Raw genomic sequence first — 6,585 nt, 5'->3', positions numbered from 1 at the left:
AACTCACGTTTTTCTGCATAAATATGGTAGCTACATTTGGATCCAAGGACAGTGATGTTTGCGAGTTCAGTTGAGAGCACCAAAATAATTAAGATTTTTTTTCAGAATATTATAAAACCCTTCAGTGTGCACTGTGCTGCTGGATATCTTGTGCTAACTAAATCCTAACATGCATTCTAGTTTACTGGTGATTTATTTTTCCCAAGAACTGTCTCTGGTGCAGGAGGTTGCTTATGTTGATTATGAACTCATTCGGATTCTTCATACTTGGCACACACCTCTATTTTTAGATATGTGAACATTATAAAACAGCCTTCTATGAACTTGTGTGAGTAGTGTATAAATATTAAAAATCAACTTTGAAAAACATTTAATAAAAGCAGTCACATTCTTCTGTTTGTGCATAGCACTGGGGAGATGGGAGGTGAGAGTGGATCATGAGATTTGTATGAGAAAATGTCCAGTCTTGTGAGAAATGGAAAACTAGCCAGGATTCTGTTGTTCTCTCCTATCTCTCTTCTAACCCAGATATCATAGGGCCCCATGGCCCAGACTCTGCAGGGAAGTCCAGGAGAGAGATGAAAATGTACTTGAAAGTGTAGCCAGATTAACCTTTGCCCTTCATGAAACTCCAAAAGCATAGTGTATGGAAATGAGTGTGTGGATGTGTTACACAGAAAAATATCTTCAAAATTCTCCTTCGCATCTATGTCGCCCTCATTTTCTCCTACCCCAAGGCGGCTGCTTCCTTCTACTTCTAGTCTTTAGAATAAGAATGCTTCTCAATCTCAGCCTTTTTCCTTATAATCCTCCCATTTTGCTTCTGCAGCTCTGCTCCTCTATCCCTGCTGCCTGATCTGTCTCCCCAAAGCATAAAAACCAATTTGGTTAATATTGAATTTTCTTTAGTAACAAAGAGAACAAAAGGACTACATTCATGCAATATTTCCCTTAATAATTTTCTTTATCAATTTTTCTTTGTTTTTCTTAGTAACTCTTACCCCAAAACTGCAGAATCAATGACCAAAAATTGGAGAGTAACAGAAATTTAATGTAGCTGCCATTGGTGGCTCAAATTCTACTTCTAAAAGGTAAGCCTTTTGGGACTGGGAATATTTTCATGTATTCACTTAACAAACATAGATGGATCTTGTGTGTTTACTCTGTGCATTGGTAATTCTAGAGACTAGTGACTTTTTTTTCTGAACTTAAAGATATTACATCCTAAGAGAAATTAGCAGCTCAACAAATAATTTCTTCTTTAAGTATTCCTTATCAAAATGCAGGTGTCTTTGGAAGGATAATAATTTAAGACCCACTCATTCTCAGATGTCGGGATTGGAGAAAGATGCAAACATGTTAAATAGTCAAGTAAGCCATGAAGATGTGACTCACGTGCTAGAGACTGGGGATGCACATTAGCACATTAAAGGCTCTGACAAGTCCGGCAGGAAATAACCATGTATACTGGCTTAGTGCAGTCTTTGAAAATTTGAGCATCAACTATTTTTCCTCAGAGAATCCCAATTAGGAGCCCACAGAGCTCACATTTCTGGAAATGCTGTTCTGAGTCAGTCATTAGCTTGATGGCCATGTTATCTTAGTCAAGTGAATGTGGAGTTCCAGGAAATAAATGAAGCAAAATATCAGTCCCTGAGAGGGAGATAGAGACCCTGGGGCCAGAAAGTGAACTGACAGCAAACTTTCTATTATTAAAAATTATTATGTAGCATCTAGTTCATGTTCAATCCCATGGACTTATGACTTACTAGCTCTGTCACCAGCCATGGATGGGAGAGGGGAAGATAGTTGTGTGATCTTGACTAAGGTTCACCTCTTTTTAGGTATTAATTTTCCTTCCTAGAATACCGGGAGTTTGAAATAGATGACTCCAGTATCTCTTTGCAGCTCAAAACTTTCAACCAAATTCTAACTTTGCACAATCTTTTCTCTAACTTTGCCTTCAAAGATAACTAAGCAGAAGACAGCGCTGTTGGCTTAGCAGGTAAAGCCACTGCCTACAGTCCCAGCATCCACATGGGCGCCAGTTCGAGCCCCGGCTGCTTCACTTCCAATCCAGCTCTCTGCTATAGCCTGGGAAATTAGTAGAAGATGGCCCAAGTCCTTGGACCCCTGCACCCCTGTGGGAGAACCAGAAGAAGCTCCTGGCTCCTGGCTTTGGATCAGTGCAGCTCCGGCTGTTGCAGCCAACTGGGGAGTGAACCAGCAGACAGAAGACCTCTCTCTCTCTTTCTCTCTCTCTCTCTCTCTTTCTCTCTCTCTCTCTCTCTCTCTCTCTCTCTCTCTGCCTCTCCTTCTCTCTATGTGTAACTCTTACAAATAACTAAATAAAATCTTTAAAAAAATATTACAGGAATTACCAGTAGGCATTCTTTCTAAAATTCAGGAAATCTAGATGCTTCTGATACACCATAGTTCACTTTCCTTCTCAAGACTGATGAATTTTTTTAACTTAGACATGTTTGTCTCACAAGGAGCAGTTGTTCAAAGAAAACAAGAACTTGGGCCGTGATTTAAATAATCATACAAGCACATAGCCCACCACTGGTAACATTACTAACACAAGTAGGTGTGAATATTCGTTGGTTAATCCAAAGTCATTAAAAATTATTCTTCAATACAACATAACCAGAAAAAAATCTTTCAAAGAATCAGAAAAAAATGCAAACACAAACAAATGATATCAAAGTTGACACTTTGGGTATTTTTCTTTGGATGAAACTCTATTCAAAACTAATAAGGGAGTTAGAATTCAGAACTACATTTTAAAGAAGGATTCAGAAAGTTTCTGGGATAACTCCCAAAAGATGATATTTCTGAAAGTGTGTTCATGTGTGATACTACTACATGAAAATAGAATACTTGAAAATTATATATTTTATTTCATTTTGAAAAGCAAAAGTTGCTTAAATGAGACTCAATCCTGATGAGGATGTGAAAATGATCTCTGAAATACGATTTCATTTACTCTAACAAGATAATAGCTACGCTAACGGAATGCTTACTGTGGATTAAGCGTTCTTTTCATTACCTCATTCAGTCCTAACAACATTCTGTTACATATGGCTATTCTCATTGGATTAAAAAAATAAAAAATAAGGCTTAAATAAATTCAGTTCCTAGGCCAGATCAATTGGCTAATCCAGCTCTTTCTGACTGGAAACACAAAGTCTCCACCAGCACAGTATAAGCGCATCTATGGAGCGTCTGCAACACGCAAGGCATTTTGCTAGACAATCTCTTGCATACGCGATCTTTTACCTCTTCAAGATCACAGTACACCTCTTGAACATGGCTCTCAGAATGTACCCAACACACAAACATTGACACATGTTTTCAGTGAGTTCAAGGACCTTCAGAACCCAACCCATTTTAAGAATTTCTGCTTTACGTAACAACGTGGAATTAAATTCGTAAAGAAGAAATGGTAGGAGAAGCAATGAAACCAGGAATGACATGGCCTTCAACACAGGGCAAACTTCCTCTCACAGGAAGAGGAAAGAGAGATGATTTGTTCTACAAGTATGTATTGGGTGTCTTCCTTGGGAGGCCCTGGAAATACAGTAGAAAGTTGTGTAGATAAGGTCCAGTTTTCTTGGAGAAAAGGAGACAGAGAAGTGAACAGGCATCCAGTTCTCAGCCCTCATTGTGCATGTCTCAGCTCTTTGGTGCTTCTAAGTCTATCTAAAAGGCCGGATAATTATTTATTGGATGTTCATGCTGAAGATATTACTGTTACACAATTTCTGTACCAACTTATAACGTTGATAATATAATGAACATTTATGGTTTTTTCTCTGTTTTTAAACCTAGAAACTTTTTGTTTAAGGTATACAAACTTCATGCATTTCATATATGCAAATTTAAGAACATAGTAATTCTTCCCACCCTACCTCCCTCCCACCTGCACTTGCACCTTCTTCCTCCTCCCTGTCCTATTCCCATTCATATTTTTTACTAAGATCTATTTTCAGTTAACATTATACTCGTAAGATTAACTCTATACTAAGTAAAGAGTTCAACAAATAGTATGAAAAAAAAGAAAAAAACTTGAAAATTTATGTTAACAAAAATATTTCTCCAATTGCCTTTGGTAAAACAGAAGCAAATAGTTTTGTTCTTTCAAATGCTGATTCCAACATCTGACCTCTGAAATTGGTATTAGTGTATTCTCTCCAAATTAGTAGTTTTGACTTTCTCTGTATCAAGAGACTGTCAGATATGCCTGTTTGTGCTGTTTCTGTTAAAAATTTAAAACACTTTTTTTTCTTGCAATATGTTACGCAATTCAGCTAACATTGGGGGTAAGGTGGCTATTAGTCGGAAACCAAGTATATATATCCTCTGTCCTCATATGGAACAATTGCAAGCTTGTCAATTCTTTCTCTTTATGTTTATATGAGTGCTTTTATTTATTCATAACCCATTTATATCCACAAAGTAGTTGAGGCAATTCACAAGAAAATAGACTGTATAATATAAAGCTAAAAATAAATCAAAATCAGGATCACAGAAAATGTAGAACAATTAGACGATCAAGACAAGGATGTAGGTTGTGGCCTATACTCTTTGGCCATCATTATTAAAGATGAACTATAGATTTCCTGATAACCTTGGAGACAATCAATGTGACATGGCATAGGATTTACAATATCAACAAAAATAAACATGGATGTATAACAGGGAGCAATATGAAGCTCACAAGAATTTTTAATATAAAATAGAAAAATTGGGCTCACTATGCTTAGAGCTATGCCTCTAAGCCCTGAGAGTACAGTGAGTCCTCTTTAATGATGAGGAAAGAAAGTTGGAGAAGTGTCACTTTGCAAGAAGTCAAGTGTTTCTTCCCACATAAGTCTGAAAATTTTCTTAATGTGTCTTTACAGGTAGGACCCTGAGCAAAGCAGTGGACAATGTCCCTCTAACACACACGATAAAGGGTTCTGAAATAGCTACTTCCTGTGATGTTCCTCCAAGGCAGAAAAGAGCAAAGCAACTATGTGCAATGAAGTGGGGGGGAAAAAACCTGTTGTGGCCAAAATAATGTGGTCTCCATTCATGAATTCATCAAATCTTAAGGTTACCTAAAGGATCGAGAACAACACAGAGGCCAGCGCCGTGGCTCACTAGGCTAATCCTCCGCCTTACAGCGCCGGCACACCGGGTTCTAGTCCCGGTCGAGGCGCCGGATTCTGTCCCAGCTGCCCCTCTTCCAGGCCAGCTCTCTGCTGTGGCCAGGGAGTGCAGTGGAGGATGGCCCAGGTGCTTGGGCCCTGCACCCCATGGGAGACCAGGAGAAGCACCTGGCTCCTGGCTTCGGATCAGCGCGGTGCGCCGGCCGCAGTGCACCAGCCGCGGCGGCCATTGGAGGGTGAACCAATGGCAAAAGGAAGACCTTTCTCTCTGTCTCTCTCTCTCACTGTCCACTCTGCCTGTCAAAAAATAAAGAAAGTAAGAAAAAAAAAAGAGAGAACAACACAGAAGGAAGGTATTGTGCTCAGCAACATTAAACTTTAAGAGCAACCATGTTTGGAGCATTTTTAAGATGGCAGGCACTTTAGTGCACTATTTTGCTTAATTTTTATATCACTCTCCAAGGTTGGGGCACTGGTCAAGATGTTTCAATTACAAGTGGCTAAAACCAACCCAAACTACCTTAAGCAGAAAAGAAAAAATAGAAATTTCTTAGATTATGCCATGAAAGAAGTCAGTGTTAGATGGGCCTTTTTTTCTTTTATTTAAGGTATATAGATTTAGGAACATAGTGATACTTCTCACCCTACCATCCCTCCATCTCATGATTGTGAAAGCTCTAGAATTTGGAAATCTTGGATTCCACACCCATACAGCAAAGGAAGAAAGAGGCATGAAGCTTAACCAGAGCTCACCAGACAGAGTGAGTCACGTGGCTCTGCGCGACTGTGAGATGGTTAGGAAATGATGGGGCAGAGAAGACAGAAGGGAAGGGTTGTGGTGTATATGTGGATATTTGTGAGTATTAAATATCTCTGGCATGTAGAACCATAAAATTCCAACCCCTAGTTCTTACCTATTGTAATTCTGTCACATATTCCTCAAGAGCCACAGAGGCAAATGTGAATAATAGTGATTTCTGGTCAAGCTCTCCCTCTGGCAGCCATGAGAGAGAAAGACACAGACGTGCTAGCTCTTTAAGTGATCCTAGGAGAATGAAAAAAGAGATGCCAACCCCCACAGACAGGCAAAGCCAGCTAGCACCCTGTCAACTCTGCCTCCCACCAGGAGTCACAGCGAAAGGAGCTGACCCAGAGACTGATTGTTCCTGCCAGCCTTTAGGGCTGCCCAGAGCTGAGTCCAAATGAGAGGACACTTCCTTAGGCTGCAAGATACTAAGCTAACCATCAAAGGCAGCTGTATTTTGAAGCTGACAATGTTTCTGAATTCAGCTCCTCCTATGACTTGAATTCTTATCTTCAGTGGTGACAGTGAGTTGGGTAGGACAATGTTGACATGAGCTCTTAGCCTACTGCCTCATGATCTTGGATATTGTAGATATTTGATGGGATGAAGGTAAATGCATTTTTT

The 6,585-nt window shown here is 39.5% G+C and overlaps 1 long non-coding RNA gene across 1 annotated transcript; it reads left to right on the top strand.

Moving 5' to 3' along the window:
- Window positions 1-990: 990 nt before the first annotated feature.
- Window positions 991-2,368, top strand: LOC138849970 (uncharacterized). The gene is made up of 2 exons (XR_011389305.1): window positions 991-1,091; window positions 1,970-2,368. It is a non-coding gene; the product is annotated as an uncharacterized lncRNA (long non-coding RNA).
- The last annotated feature ends 4,217 nt before the right edge of the window (window positions 2,369-6,585 follow it).

This window comes from Oryctolagus cuniculus, chromosome 6 (assembly GCF_964237555.1).
Source record: "Oryctolagus cuniculus chromosome 6, mOryCun1.1, whole genome shotgun sequence".
Lineage (NCBI taxonomy): Eukaryota > Metazoa > Chordata > Mammalia > Lagomorpha > Leporidae > Oryctolagus > Oryctolagus cuniculus.
Note: the sequence above shows the minus strand (reverse complement) of the source record. Positions and strands in the feature narration are given on the sequence as shown.